The following is a 14937-nucleotide window of genomic DNA, read 5'->3' as shown; positions in this document are numbered from 1 at the left end:
AAAGAAGGAAGCTGCTACATTCGTATTCAAGTCTTTATGTGATATGTTTTAATTTATCTTGGATAAGAACTAAGAATGAAATGACTGGGTCATGTTGAACATACATGTTTAAGAATATATTTAGTACGAACATAGTTCCTCCTGTAGATCTGAGCTCAGACAAAAATGTTAAGTTTATAGGACTTTGTGGGTTCCGGGGCTTTCTGGGTTATGGGATTTTCTAGGCACAGAAAAATCCTTATCTCACACCTCTTTAGCCCAACCAATTCTTTTGGACTTTAAAGAGTTTCAGTCTACTTAAGCCACATTCCTAGGGGCCTGATTGCTACCTGTTCTGAATCAATTCAGGACTATGGGCTAAGGGTCACATAGGACCTAGGTCAAAGGGCAGCAAAGGCACTCTGCACACCTGTGGATTATGCTGCGAGAAAAGTAACAAGAACCCTTGAAGCTGCATTCAATTTGCTTGACTCACAAGTTGTCGGGAAAAGATCCCACCTTTGTTTGGGTGTGGGCTTTGGTTATTTTAAATAGGTGTGGCTGTTTAATTAAGAGGAAAGATTATCTGAATTCTCCAAAAGGGAGAAGATGAGAGAAATCATTTTACTTTAATAAATATTTTGTCTTTTGAGCTGTGGTTTTCAAAGGTGGTACGCATACTCGTGTTCTGAAAACACATGAGGAACACGCATTCGGACACAAGACGTGGATACTTTGAACAAAACCTCCAGGTAATCCCGATGCCCCCTTGTTTGAGAATCGCCGTGCTAAACTCATTTCAAGGGTGCAGACGGTCGTAATTAGGCTGGGTGAAGGGTGGGCAGCAGGGATGACACCCCTGCAGCACCGGTCCACTCCCCCTCCCGCACCCCAAACCTCTTCAACTCCTGCAAACCTCCTTTCATCAGACTGCAAAAGTCCCGCGGCCTCTCCCCTGGGTGCGGCAACTAAAACCCGGCAAGTGGATTTCAAGCGTGCGGGCGGGGATGCGGGACGAGCATGCGCAGTGGCGCGAGCGCAGGGACTAGGAGGCGGGCGAGAAGTAGCCGCAGCAGAGTGGACCAGACCAGCGGGCGCAGGGGTCTGGGGCAGTAGCTGCCGAACGGCCGCCGCAGGTACGGGGAGCCGGGTGTCAGGACGCGCAGGCGGGCGCGGGGCGGGAGAGGGAGGCCGTGCTGGAAAGCCAAGCTTGGCTTAGCCGCGCTCGGCGAGCGCTTGGGGATCCTGGACGCGGGCGTCTCCGACACCTGCGGGCGCGCTCCTGCCCTGCGGCGGAGTCGTGCGCTCAGGTGTGAAGTCCTGTGTGTAGCCGCTTAACACACAGCCCAGGAAGCTCATCCGGATGCCGGGCATCTAGGAAGGGAGGGCACTAAGTTTTCTGTTTTAAACTTTGCGTGGCTGTTGAGGGTTTTCTGATCCATTGGCGTTTCTCATAAGTTGTGTGACTGCCGTGTTTGCCTCTGGTGCATAGGCTCAAGTAGGGGCAGAATGAAATTGCATCCGTTTGCTGGATTTAGTGCCTTTCCTGGAACTCTGGGGCCTCTGGATGCAGCGTAAGAAATATCAGTCTTGAGGGAAAGTGCCAAAAATTTTGTGCGGTTCGGCAGGCTGCATTTTCAAGTACAAGCTTTAAAAATTGAAAAACAAAACAAAACACAGAAACCTATTTTCAACATTATTACCCTTCCCCCACGCTTCAGTGGGTGCTATTGAAAAGAAGAAAATAAACCTTTCTGGTTATTTACATTGTGTGGCTTATACGGACATGTGTACTACCTCAAAGCTGTCTACTGTATGAAGCCAATACTGAATGAACATTTCTTGGAGGAACGTGAAATCATAACTAGAATTTCAGGATGAATACAGAGACCCATGTTTTGGCCCCACAAAGGTGAAGCAAGGGCATTTAATTCCACCCCCACCTCTTGTAATCAACTCCTCCTTAAACTTAATTCATTAGTGAAATTCTATAGGAAAGTGTTAAATTTGTGATGTGAGAGGCACATGGTTGTAGTAAGTTTAGAAAACAGAAAATTGAAGTTGAGGAAGGAAAAAAAAAACCTAGAAAGAGATCACAGAAGACCCCTCCCCTCTTCCCTTTATTTTCCTGCAGGACAAGCATCTTAATGGTAGAAATAATATACAGTTGGTCTGGTTTTGTTCCGAGGGACCGTTGAGGTCAGCCAGTTCAGCTGCTTCAGTTTACAAATGAGAAAGCTGAGACCGGGGAGGTCAGATGACTCTCTGTGCCCCGCCCTCGCCCCTCGGGCAAAGCTGGGCCTGGGAACCTGGTTTTCTGATTTCAGGGATCTCTTTACTGTGCCTCTTTGATACTTAGATGATTATAACTTGCTTTCTCTCCCAGCTTTTCCTGCACAGTCTGATTGAGGCAAGAAGTTAGTTTCTACCTTGCTAGTACCTTATGCACTCAATTCACAAAGGCTCACGCCTCTTCGCTGATGGGGTTGCTGGTCTGGGAACCAAACTCTGTGCCCTTTCTCACCCTGAAGGCTCGCTTGTTTCCCTCTCCGTTTGAGCTCTTGGCTCAGGCGTAGCCTCTTCTTCCTAGTTTCCTTTGATAGCACAGCCGCGTGTAGCTTTCTTCCCAACCCCAACCCCAACCCCACAGTATTTTATGACTTCTGTCCGCGCTGCCATTCTCCCCTTTGGATACAGCTTCCTGAATTATCGCTTAGAACACGTTCCTATTTTCTGACTGCAAAGTTGTTAGGTGTGTAAACTCTGGATAGTGTATGACTTAAAGATCCCACCCGGTACTAAGTTCAAACCGGTCTCAGCTGCTGTTTGCGGTAGGAGGGACATTTCCGGGGATTTGGTGTGCACGGTCTGTGATTCGAGGGAGTTCACATAAGAGCAGTACAAGAAATTAAGGAAAAAAAAAAAGCAAGCTGGAGTGATTTCTGGGTTGATTAGTTGGGAGCCCTGGAGATGGGGGTGAAAGCGCAAGTGAGGCGTTCCCCAGGACGTGGGTTAATCATAAATGCGGAGTGGTAAACCCAGACTGAAGAAACCGCAGGCTGGAGCAGAGGGTCAGTGGTTAAGAGTTCTGGCTGCTCTTCCAAAGGATCTTGGTTTGATTCCCAGCACCCATGTGGTGGCTCATAACCATCTGTGACTCCGATTCTAGAGGATCTGATAGACTCTTTTGACCTCCTCTGACACCCAGCATACACCTGACACACAGACATACATGCAGTTGAAACACTCATACATGTAAAATAAACACATCTTAAAAATGATGTTCGCCCACCTGTCATCCCTGTACCTAGTAAGTTGAGGCAGGAGGATCTCTGCCAGTTTGAGTTCTGTCTGGTCTACAGAGTGAGTTTCAAAACAAAAGAAAAAAAACAAACAAAAAGAACTCATGTAAAATAAAGATGTGGTGAAAAAGATTAAGTGTAGAGAAGGGAGAGGTGTTGAAAATTCCTTTCATGAGCGAGGTATTGGTAGTGGGTTTATAATGTCTTTTTAAAATCTTACAAGCACTCCCCATTGGAACATTGGTTCTTTTCTCTGTCTTACTGTGGTAGTTGTCTTCTCATTCTGGAAGATGAACTGAGAGGCAGTCATTACACTTCATCCTCAAATGAGGACGCCATTCAGATGTTCAACAGTTACTGCATGACTAAATAAATGGTGTTCTAGCGTGACGAAGGTGGGCAGTTGGGACGGGAGAGCTACAGGATGGTACTTTGTCTAGCCCATGACCTCACTGTACAAAGGAGGAACTCTGTGTCATTGGAAGAAATGAGGGGCAGAATCACTGGCCAGTTCATAATCAAATGTATAGATTGTGAGTTGAGGTGGGGGTGTCGTGCGAGGCTAGGGACCTGAGAGACTGTATACATGGAAGTTGAAGAGTCTAGAGAGATCATTTCTAGCTTAGCTTACTCAAGGTGGAAGAAAAAAGCAGGTTAGCTCGGAGTCATTGGACAGTGGGCTGTCCTAGGCTTAAGATGCTCTACTGTGCCAGAACCATACTCACAGTGAGTAACACTGAAGACTGGTCCTTTTGACCCAGCCATATGGGGACAAGGCGAGAGAGAACAAGAGCAAATTGTGATCAGACTCAGCCTAGAAAAACAAGGCAGAGGGCAGTGATTCTAAACCTAAATTCTAGTTCAAGAAGTGTTTGGAATGTACTTGTTGACTTGGGACAGATGTTGCAAATGGCTGCTTTGCAAATCAAAACCCAGTCTTTTCTGTTAAGCTATGCATGGCGCCGAGGAAGCTGTTGGAGGGCACATTCTTACCCTTGGCCCTTATATGGCATGATTCATCACTTCATCTTTGACAGGCTGGGATAGCTGGTCTCATAAAAATGGCGAGGAAGGAAAGGCCAGGAGAGCTTTCGGTGGTTAGCAGCGGGGAGATGAAGGGTTGGCAGAGTCAAGAGAGGTTATCGGCCTGAGGAGATGAGCCAATTAGCAGAGCACGAAGCTCAAGGTTTGATCCCAGCACCCCATAAACAGGGTATGGTACTACTGTAATCTCAGTGCTCAGGAGGTAGAATGAGTTTAGTTTGAGGTCAGCCCGGTTGAAACCCTGCTGGGGGTGGGAAAGAGAAGCTCTTTAATATTTTCTCCCCGTGAGACAGGGTTTCTCTGTGTAACAGCTCTGTGCTGTCCTGGAACTCTGTGGACAAGGCTGACCTCAAACTCACAGAGATCCACCTGCCTCTACCTTCCAAGTGCTAGGATCAAAGGCCTTCGTCACCACTGCCCAGCTAAGAATCATTTTAAGTTTTAAAGGAACCGTGTATTTATTAGACAGATGACAAATTGTCTATGTTTGAATGGATGTGCCATGTAGCTCTGGATGCCAAATTGTAAATATAATTTTGCACAATAAGTTAGAATTTACTATGGCCTTGTATAAGATGGCTATATTATGTAGCTATGAGGTAGATAAGAGTACCCTCATTTTATATAGGAGAAAAACGAAACGTAGAATGATAAGGATTATCTGTGTTAGGTCACATGGTCAGCGTGTGACTGAGCTGAGATTTGACCCTAGGACTGCCTGACTTCAGGCCTGGAGAGCTCAGATAATCAAGTCTCTATCTGGAGAGTCCAACAGGTGCCGGAGGCCGTTTCAGAAGTCCATGAGCACGATTTTAATGTGAGGAAGCAATCAATAGTAATGGAGCTTTCTGGAGGAAAGGAGGACGGGAGGAGACTGGAGAATGCTGAGTGCTCAAATGAGGTTTCAGTAGTTGGGCAGTGGTGCTGAGGGCAGGGGAAAAGCAACTGAAGGCCCGCTGAGGCCAGGATGTGTGGTCTACTAAGTCGCTCGTGAGGAAACATGTCCTCCCCCTGATAAACCACCCACCAGCCCTCTCCTGAGAACCTCGAAATGGAAGCCAGACTGGGGTTCTGTAGCGTTCTTCTCGGTGTTTCCAGAGCATTTAGTTTGCGGATGAAGAAGGCCCATTGCTGTCTGGTTCCCTTTACCGTCGTAACGTGCAACGGCTCACAGTGTCCTATGGTTTGGAACTAACATTTTACTGTGGATCATGAAGGAAGCTGGGGAAGGAGAAAGAGGTCTTTGTGCTACAGTCGTGTTTACTGGTTATAAAATGATGGTCTGTCAGTTGCTGGGACCTTCGCTACTGCGTGAGGTCACATGATCATCCCGTATGAGGTCAGCTTTGCTCACCCTGTTTCTATTCAGCACGCCTGTGTCTGGAAGAGCCTGTTTGGTGTGTGCATGGCTTCTGTAAAAGCAGGTTGTTTTTATTATTTCCTATTTTATTTTCTTTTTTTTTTTTTTTGGTTCTTTTTTTCGGAGCTGGGGACCGAACCCAGGGCCTTGCGCTTCCTAGGCAAGCCTCTACCACTGAGCTAAATCCCCAGCCCCTCCTTTTTATTTTCATTAGCAAATTGTCTTTTTTTTTTTTTTTTAAGATTTATTTATTTAATATGAGTACACTGTTGCTCTCAGACACACCGGAAGAGAGGGCATCAGATCCCATTACAGATGGTTGTGAGCCACCATGTGGTTGCTGGGATTTGAACTCAGGACCTCTGGAAGAGCAGGCAGTGCTCTAACCACTGAGCCATCCCTCCAGCCTCAGCAAATTGTGTCTTAATAACACTGTGGGCACAGTGGTGAGGAGTTTGATGGGTAGGATTTTTTCCCTCCTTTTAGAAAATATTTTTGATGGGATCTAGAGATCGCTTTGTTCCTAAGGTCTGCTTGTGAAGAAGGACTCTATTTAGTCTTTATAGTAGACTGACAAACTGGTTTTCCTTTTTTACCCAGTTCTGGGTCCAAACCCAGGGCTTCATGCTTGCTATTTGGATTTCTACCATTGAGCTAGTCCCAGCCTTACAAATGGTGTGTGTGTGTGTGTGTGTGTGTGTGTCTGTGTGTGTGTGTGTGTGTGTGTGGTTGTTGTTGTTGTTTTAAGTTTTAGAGTAACTCTGTTGTAAGAAAACCTACAAGAATACCAGGAGGATGGCATTATATAGGCATGCTTTCTTTAAAAGATCCAATCTGGGGCCATCAAGATGGCTCAGTAGGTAAAGGTGCTTGCGGTTAAGACTCCCTACCTGAGTTTGAATCCTTAGAAACCACAGGGTGGAAGGAGAGAACTAGCCCCTGAAAGTTGAGTTCTTACCTATACACATATGCACACATTGAAAAAAGGAGAAAGAAGAGAGAGATCCGATCTGATCAGGAAGAAAGCAGGAAGAGACATAATCTTTTTTTTTGATATTAGAGTAGATAGATGATTTAGTAATGTAGAAGAAAGTGTGTATGTGTATGTTGAGGGTGGGGATTCCTTTATGACCAAAAGCTAAGGGGTTGTCGGTGAGTTTAAAAATGCTGACGGAAACCAGTTTCATTATGTTATTAAGAAACAAAATCTTAAGTTGTTGAAAGACACAGATTTAGGAAATAAATCTCTTTAAAACAAAAGATGATAAGAACCTGAGACCTTATTTCCAAAAAACAAACAAACAAACAAAAAAAACAAAAACAAAAAAAAACCAAAAAAGAAAAACAAAAAACAAAAACGAGTAACATCATTATAAAAACCGTAAGGGACAGTACAGAAGACCCTTCATCTTTTGGACCTAGGAGAGAATTTTAGGAGTATAAAATAGAACTTGGATGTCTTTAAGACATCATTGTTAGTTATTGCTGTACCAGTATCAGATCCCCACCTCCCCGTTTTATGAGCTTTTGGGCTACTCTGGACTCCATTGATAAGTCAACACGCACAGATCCCAACGGGAAAGGCCAGAGTGGAGGCTTTGCAGTGTGTGGCCTACAACCAGTGCTAATCAAGCGGTTTGAATAATGCCCTAGCCCGTGCAGGCAGCATTTACATGCCGTTCCCATAACTGAACAGATTAACGTGTTCAGGTGAACAGAAAGCAGGCTCAGAGCTGATTCATTCATGGTGACCGGCCAATAACACGAGTGGGCTCTTTGAACTCATTTCCCTTTCTTTTCTTAAATGCTGTGTTTTATAGTTATATCGATTCTTTTTTTCCTCCACTCTTTTGTCCTTGGCGATAAATATGTACTTACTGTGTTCTGTTTATAGATGAAAATCAATGCAAACCAGGGTTTTGAGGTTTGATAAATGAGTCTGTTGAGTGTCTTGATGCAGCTCATCAATAATTTGGTGGAAAGACAATATCAAGTTAGTATATAATTGAACCGGTAGCCTGATATCAAGTTAGTGTTTATAACCTTTGTGAACCAACCAGAAACTCTCAGGTTCTGGCGCTCTTCCACAGGATAGCTTGGTCAGATTTTATTTTACTATTATTTTTAATCTTGCAAAGGCCCTGTTTCCTACATCTTTCCTTAGGTTTACTTTACTGTGGCACCCATTTGGTCCAGGGGATATTTTTTAAGAGTGGCCCAGTTCTTACAGAGTTTGAAGTATTATCAGGTCAGTGAGGTGCCAGCCGTGAAAAGCAGCTTAGAAAACCCCAGAGATGCAGCGGTTGTCATGCAAGGGAGCTAATATTGGAAAGAAATCTGTAAGAGCAATTTTCTTCATTACCACCCCTTTCTGTGTGCATGTCTGCAAGTGATGTGTGTGTGCGCGTGCGCTGTGTGTGTGTGTGTGTGTGTGTGTGTGTGTGTGTGTTGTGCTAATAACAGAGACTCACGTAGTTCCAGCTGGCTTCAAACTTGCTGTGAAGCTGAGGCTGGTCTTGAACTCTTGACCCTTCAGCCCTCCTTCAGCCTTAGCTTCCAGAATGTTGTATGGCTCAGGCTGATCCTTTCCCATTCTTTTCTCTTTTCCCTTTTAGACTGAACTGGTTTTGAACTCACAGAGATCAAAAGCGTGTGCCACCACCCTTTTCTTTTTTTTCAGTTAATGCATGTTTTGCGGCCTTTTTATACATGTGTTTCATTAGAATCAACTATAGACTGTTATTCATTTTGTGTGTATGCATTCATGCGCCTCAGAGTGCGTTCTTTCCTTCTACCGCGTGAGGCCTTGGGGGAGGAGGGTTAACTGAGGCCTTCAAGGTTGGCAGGAAATATCTTTACCTGCAGGGCCATCTTACCTCATAGGCACCCTTATCTTATTCTTAAACGATCTTTTAAACCCAGATTATTATCAGTGGGAAAACTCTGAAAAATCTCTCACTGTTTAATGGTCCATCAAAAGGAGCCTTTGGGCAGCCAGACTTTGACTATGGGAAATAAGTTGGCCTGGAGAAGAGAACTCAAAGTCTGTGGTTGTTTCTGAACCCAAGAGAAGGGACAACTTCAGTCAGTAATGGTGACTGTGAAAGAAGCTATAACTGGAGATATGGAGGAAAGGCTTTTGTTAATGAATATATTTTGAAAGGCTTTTGTTAATGAATATATTTTTTATGTGTGAATTTGCTGCCTTCCATTGATAAGCGGCTACTGTTTTGAGAATGACCTGCCTACCTGGGGTTACCCAACTTGGAAATGGCAGAGATCAAATCCATATTGTGTTTTCTGATTTTTCATTTGAGAAAAAGAAAACACTGGGTTTAATAATGGGATCATGTTGCTAGTCAGTGTATATGGAGGAACCTGTCTAAAAGCTTCTTTCTTACACTGCTGGATCTGGTGCTTTTCCTGTCGATCTGTCTTCTTCTGACTAGAGGAGAAATTTCTAGATGAGGTTTATACTGGATATTTATAAATGTCTAGAATGTGTTCTGTTGTTAGCCTCAGCTGTGGGGCTCCTTAAGTGATTTCTTTGTGGTCACAGGCGCCTTTGGTAACTGCTTCCTCAGCTCTGAATGTCCCTGGACAACGACGCGTGTTGATGTCTGGTGTGGAGACGGGGGTTGGTTGCATCTCACTGGCCTTCTTATTAATCACATGCTGTGGAAGGAGATAAAGGGGAAGAGCTGGGTGTGTGGACATGAGTGACATACGGTGCTTACACTAGAGACTGTTCAGTGGAGGGAGCAGACACAGGACTGTGACGATTCTCTTGCTGTGAGGAGACAGAGTGACAGAGTCAACGTATAAAAGGAAGCTTTAAGCTTCGGTCTTGCTTAGTTTCAGAGGGTGATTTCGTGATCACCATAGCTGGGGAGCACCGTGGCAGGCAGGCATAGCGCTGGAGCACTTGCTGAGAGCTTATATCCTGGTCCACAGGTAGGAGGCCGAGGGAGAAACTGGGCCTAGTGTGGACTTTTGAGACCTCAAAGCCCACGCCCAGTGACACACCTCGACCAATAAAACCAAAGCCTTAAACCTTCCCAAACAGTTCCACCAACTGACAAACAGATAGTCACATATCCGAGCCCTGTTGCAGCCGTTCTCACTCAAGCCACTACCTGTGACAGCCACCAGGAAGAGCAAGGGAAGGAAGGGAACTCGAGGAGAGGTAGCTCTGGTCAGGGGTTTAAGGAAAGATTCAAAGTAGAGGTTCTCTGAAAAAGTGTAAGGCAAAAAAAAACACAACAAGACAAAAAAAAACAGAAGAGGTACTTGGTGAAGGGATGGTGGGGACAGGAGATGTTGGGATCAGGGAGCTTAGGACCAGGACCTGGAATGCAGTGGGTCTAGGACTCTCCTCGCTAGGGGCCAGGAATGCCTAAAGAAAGACTGGTTCCAAGGTCCTTGTCTTCTCTTCCCCTAAGTGAGCCTGCTCAGTGGATGAGTTCCAGATCAGCCAGGACTACACAGAGAAACCCTGATTGGGAAAACAAAACAAAACAACACAGAACCCAAAGTGGGAAGTGCAGTTTCCGTGGTGACGAGTGACAACTCACAGCTTCGGGTAACAACATAAGCAAAAGCAGGAAGACAGGAAAAGCTGTTCATTTCCTGAGGCTACAAGTATCCCAGCGTGTTCTAGACTGTGAACAAACATCAGAGTCAGCTAGAGAGGTTGTTGAAAACCAAAACAAAAACAGGGGGAAAAACATTTCTGTGTCTTAACTCTGGAGTTTGTAACTTTTTTTTAAAAATGTTTTTGATTTGTCTTTGGCATTTCGTACTTGGAGACAGTGTATCTTGATCATAACCAACCAAGGAATTTACATGTTAACAGGTTCCCAGATTGTGCTGAGGCCGATGATGGCCAGGGAGGCTCACTTCATTTCCGTTCTGCTTTTGTTGGCAGATGTTGGTTCTGGCCCCTGTCTTACAACTCAGGGTCACCGTTGCAACTTGGACTTCATCTTCCCAGTTTCACACAATGGCCTCTCAGGGCTTCCTTATAGAGACGTCTGGCCCGCCACACCTTGGTTGGTGACTTTCTAGAACCTTGAACAAGATGTTACGACTCTGGGTCCAAGGCTGGTGGAGCCTGGCCTTTGCACGGTAGCTTCTGTGTGTGGTGAGCCTGGGAAACGCTTTCCCATGAGGCTGCTTTTGAGGAGCAGTGAATTCCTTAGGCCTCTGGAGCACAGCTCTCTCTTCAAATGAATTTGTGTTCCTAAAGTTTAGAGTCTTTGATCTGTGAGCTCGTCCCTTTCCGGTTTTCCCAGGACAGAAAGAGGGGTTCTGTTAATGGTCACAACTGTGTTGCCAGCACATGCCTAGGGTACAGTTTTAGAGTTTTTTGGGCTCCTTTTCGTCATAAACTGTCCATTTTTTAATACCTGTTGACATACCTGTCCCTTTACACTGTAGACCCAGGTAGACACCGTGGGTAAAGATGCAGTAACTGACAGTGTTATCCAGGCGTAAGTTTTCCTTTGCCCCAAGAACAAAAGCGGCTGAAGACAGGCTGCACATGAATGGAAACTCCCCGAAGGAATCTGTCTGCAGTCACTGATTGGCTGATTAGAATCTCAGGGCTGTGGAGAGATTGGAATGTTGCCTGTCTATAGGCTAATTACCTTATCTTGGGCTAAGTTCTCGTCTTGAGAACAGCCATTGTTCATTTGTCCCTCTGTGTTAGAGCTAACATCTTGTGACAATAGGAAAAACAAACAAACAAACAAAACCCTTTTAGAATCTGTTGACTTAGCAGGCAAGTAACTTCTGCAATCCAAACACTGAGAACACCATCAGACATTTTGAGCCCAGAGGAAGATTCCTGCATTGTCAGGGTACCTCCAGACAAGTAGTTCCTTCTAGCCATGTAAGGATTTTAATAGGAGGTACCCTATCTTAAAGCACATTCATAATACAGTTTGAAATAGCCCCTAAAGTGCTATATAAAGTGTGTATATATAAAGTGTATATGTAAAGTGACTTAAGGGCTTATACAAATTAATTCATTACTAGACGTTTCTAATAAAAATATGCAACCTAGTAAGAGGAAAACTGGTTATAATTCCAAAGGACACACAAATCAATCAATCAATCTCTCTCCCTTTCTTTGTGTGTATTTTCTATCTCTAAAAATATATTTTATTGTGGGATTGGCGAGATGGCCGAGAGGGTAAAAGTGCTTGTTGTATAGGCCCGATGACTGGAGTTTGATACCCAGAATGTACTATTGTATTCACACTTCCACGTACATCTCTCTCTCTCTCTCACACACACACACACACACACACACACACACACACACGCATGTACACACACACATGCATGTACACACACATCATACACACACATGCATGTACACACGTGCACACATACACACAGATACACACACACACACACACACTCAGAAAAGCTCAATTAAAATGTGATTTATTTTAGTGAGCTCACCCTTCTTTTTGGTTCTGAGTTGAATGATGAGCCTGAGAGGTGCATGGTCTCAGCGTTGTGTTGTCACCTTGTGCTGCTCCTGGCTCTTCTGAAGCTGCCCTAATAGCAGCACGACATTTTGTGTGGTCGAATTCTACCCTACCATTTGAGTTAGCCCTTTGCCCAGGACACCCACACTCTGTATGCTACCCACCCGTCACTAGTGAGTCGTCATCTTGAATGACTCCAGACAGTATCACTGTGCTCAAGTAACCCTCTCCGTGGTATTCCGTTTAAAACTTCTGACTTATTTCTGCAATTTTCCATGTCATAATTTTTGGATCACAGTTGACATGAGTAACCCAAACCATAGAAAGCAAAACCACAAAGAAGAGGGGAAAACCATAGTCCCCAAATAGCTGCTAAAGACATTGTTCTTAGTGCCCTACTGCTGTGCAGACACCGTGACCACAGCAACTCTTAGAAAGGAAAACATCTAATTGGGGCTGGCTTACAGGTTTAGAGGTTTAGTATGTGAGCCTACGGGCCATTCTTATTCAAACCACCACATCGGGCCTACTTTATAAATTAAACTTTCAACAAAAGTTCTGTGGGAAAATAATAGTGTAGATTTGGTGGCTCAGTGCCGTGTATGGTTCCTGGCATCCATTGGGTCTTAGGACATACCTTCCATGATGAGGGGGACAGTTGTACTATTAACCCCAGATCTGGGCTGTTGGCAGGACGTCCTGAGAGCTACTTTAACATTTTCCTAGAGTGAGCTGAATAATTTGAATTCACAATAGTAAGGATTACCACATTTTTTAATCTATTCTAAACCAACTTCAGGTATGAATAAAGTAGTATGTAGTAATAGTGGTTGACATGAAGGAGATAATTCGTGCATGTGAAACTGATTTTACTGTTAAAATAAATGAACACTCAACTTAAATGCTTTCTTTCTTTCTTTCTTTTTTTTTTTTTTTTCCGGAGCTGGGGACCGAACCCAGGGCCTTGCGTTTGCTAGGCAAGCGCTCTACCACTGAGCTAAATCCCCAACCCCTTAAATGCTTTCTTATTGTGTTGGCAGAAACCAGATTAAAAGTGACTGGGAGAGTAGCTTACAATAATGCTTAAAGGATTGTTTATTAACGCACAGTTTGCTACAGTTCATTCTTCCCGCCGTAAGTGAATGGAGGACCAAGAGTTTCTTTATTCTGTGTCTTCCTGTGTAAACAAATGTATTGTGCTGTAGGAGATGAGCTACACTTGAAGTATGGTTATAAGGTTAACATTGCCAGTGTGGTTACAGTGATTTAAAAAGGGAGAATGGAAAACAGTATATTTTTTTTAAGTTATTTTGTATTACCTTTCTTTCGTTTGTATGTTTGCGTGTGCATGTCTGTGCCATCATCCTATATGTATTGGGGTTAGACAACAATGGCAGACAGTCCTCTTCCGGTATGTGGGTCCTGGGGATGGAACACTGGTTGTTAGGCTTAGCAGTAAACATTTACCCACTGGCCCAATTTTCTAGTAATTAAGAGGAAATGACTGCATCTTGAAGCAGTAACAAAGGAAACTTTAAGATACCCATGAAGTTGCATGTTTGTTAAGGATGGGTGAGGATATCCTGTATACTGTCTCATGTCCTGGGAACATGTGAAGGGGCCCTGAGGTCATTCACGTTGATCTAATCTAACTAATCTAAGGACATGGAGACACACTGAAAACTTCCTAATGCATGGGTCCCTTCTACTGTTAGGGACTTGGGCACTGATGTTGAAGGTTACAAAACCACGCAGCGGGACTTTCCGGGGAAATTAGAGATTTTGTATTAACAGCTTATTGTCAAAGTCTTTGCCTTACATAGTCCATGGGCATGACATAGTGTTAGTTTTAAAATAATAGCTCTGTTAGATAAAGTACCATGAATTCCACCCACTTAAAGTGGTAGATGGTCAGTTTTTAAGCCGGGCGTGTGGTGCGTGACTTTAGTTCCAGGGCTCCAGAGGCAGAAGCAGGCAGATCTCTGAGTCTGAGGCTAGCCTGGTCAACATACTGAGTTGTAGGCCAGATAAGGCTACGTAGAAAACTTTGTCTCAATAAACAAACAAAGTCAAAATATTAAGTAGACGATTAATTTTAGAATATTTCTTTGCTTGCACTTGTAAGCATCCTCTCCTCATCTCCAACCATAGCTCCCCACCCCCAATCCTCTCTGTCCCCATGTCTAGAGACTTTCTTTATATTTTTACCTAGGATTTTATTTGCTTGTTTGAGATGGCCTTATATAGCCCAGGCTGGCCTCAAACTATGTGTTGCTGAGAATAACATGAATCTATTGTTATCAGAATCATTACGGTAGACTCTGAGCCCATTCAACCCCAACAAAGTAGACCAGGCTGCCCATTTTGAATAGTCCTGTTTAAGCAAAAGAAAACAAAAGCAAATATGAATTAAAGGCAGAAAAATAAGAGCTATTCCACACCCAGAAGAGGAACAAAGGCACTTAGTGATCCCCACGTCCATCTTTGAGTCCTCACAGGAGATCTAGGTTTAAAGAGAGGAGAGGGAGTATTCGTAGCTAAGAGTCTCCATCAAGATGTGAGCCTGCCCACTGCCAGTGTCTTCTCCTTGAGTCTGCTGCATCGTGGTCTGACTTGTTATCAAAACTGTGTAATGTCCCTTCCAGGGCTCTGGCTAACACCGGGCTCTCAACCCTTTCTTTCTCTCAGTATGAGATTTCTGGGGAAATTCTAAAATCTTGGGGTGTATTGTATTAATAGTCTGATGGCCAAA

General features: G+C 44.2%; 1 protein-coding gene across 1 annotated transcript in view; it reads left to right on the top strand.

The window, feature by feature from the left end:
- The first annotated feature begins 1004 nt into the window (after positions 1-1004).
- Pls1 (plastin 1) overlaps positions 1005-14937 on the top strand; it is a 92627-nt gene continuing 78694 nt past the window's right edge. The window contains exon 1 of the mRNA XM_032909980.1: positions 1005-1115. The gene's annotated coding sequence lies outside the window, so the exon portion shown is untranslated. The remainder of the gene's footprint in view (positions 1116-14937) is intronic.

Source organism: Rattus rattus, chromosome 8, assembly GCF_011064425.1.
Source record: "Rattus rattus isolate New Zealand chromosome 8, Rrattus_CSIRO_v1, whole genome shotgun sequence".
Taxonomy (NCBI): domain Eukaryota; kingdom Metazoa; phylum Chordata; class Mammalia; order Rodentia; family Muridae; genus Rattus; species Rattus rattus.
The sequence above is the reverse complement of the archived record's forward strand: the minus strand, read 5'-3'. Positions and strand labels throughout refer to the sequence as shown.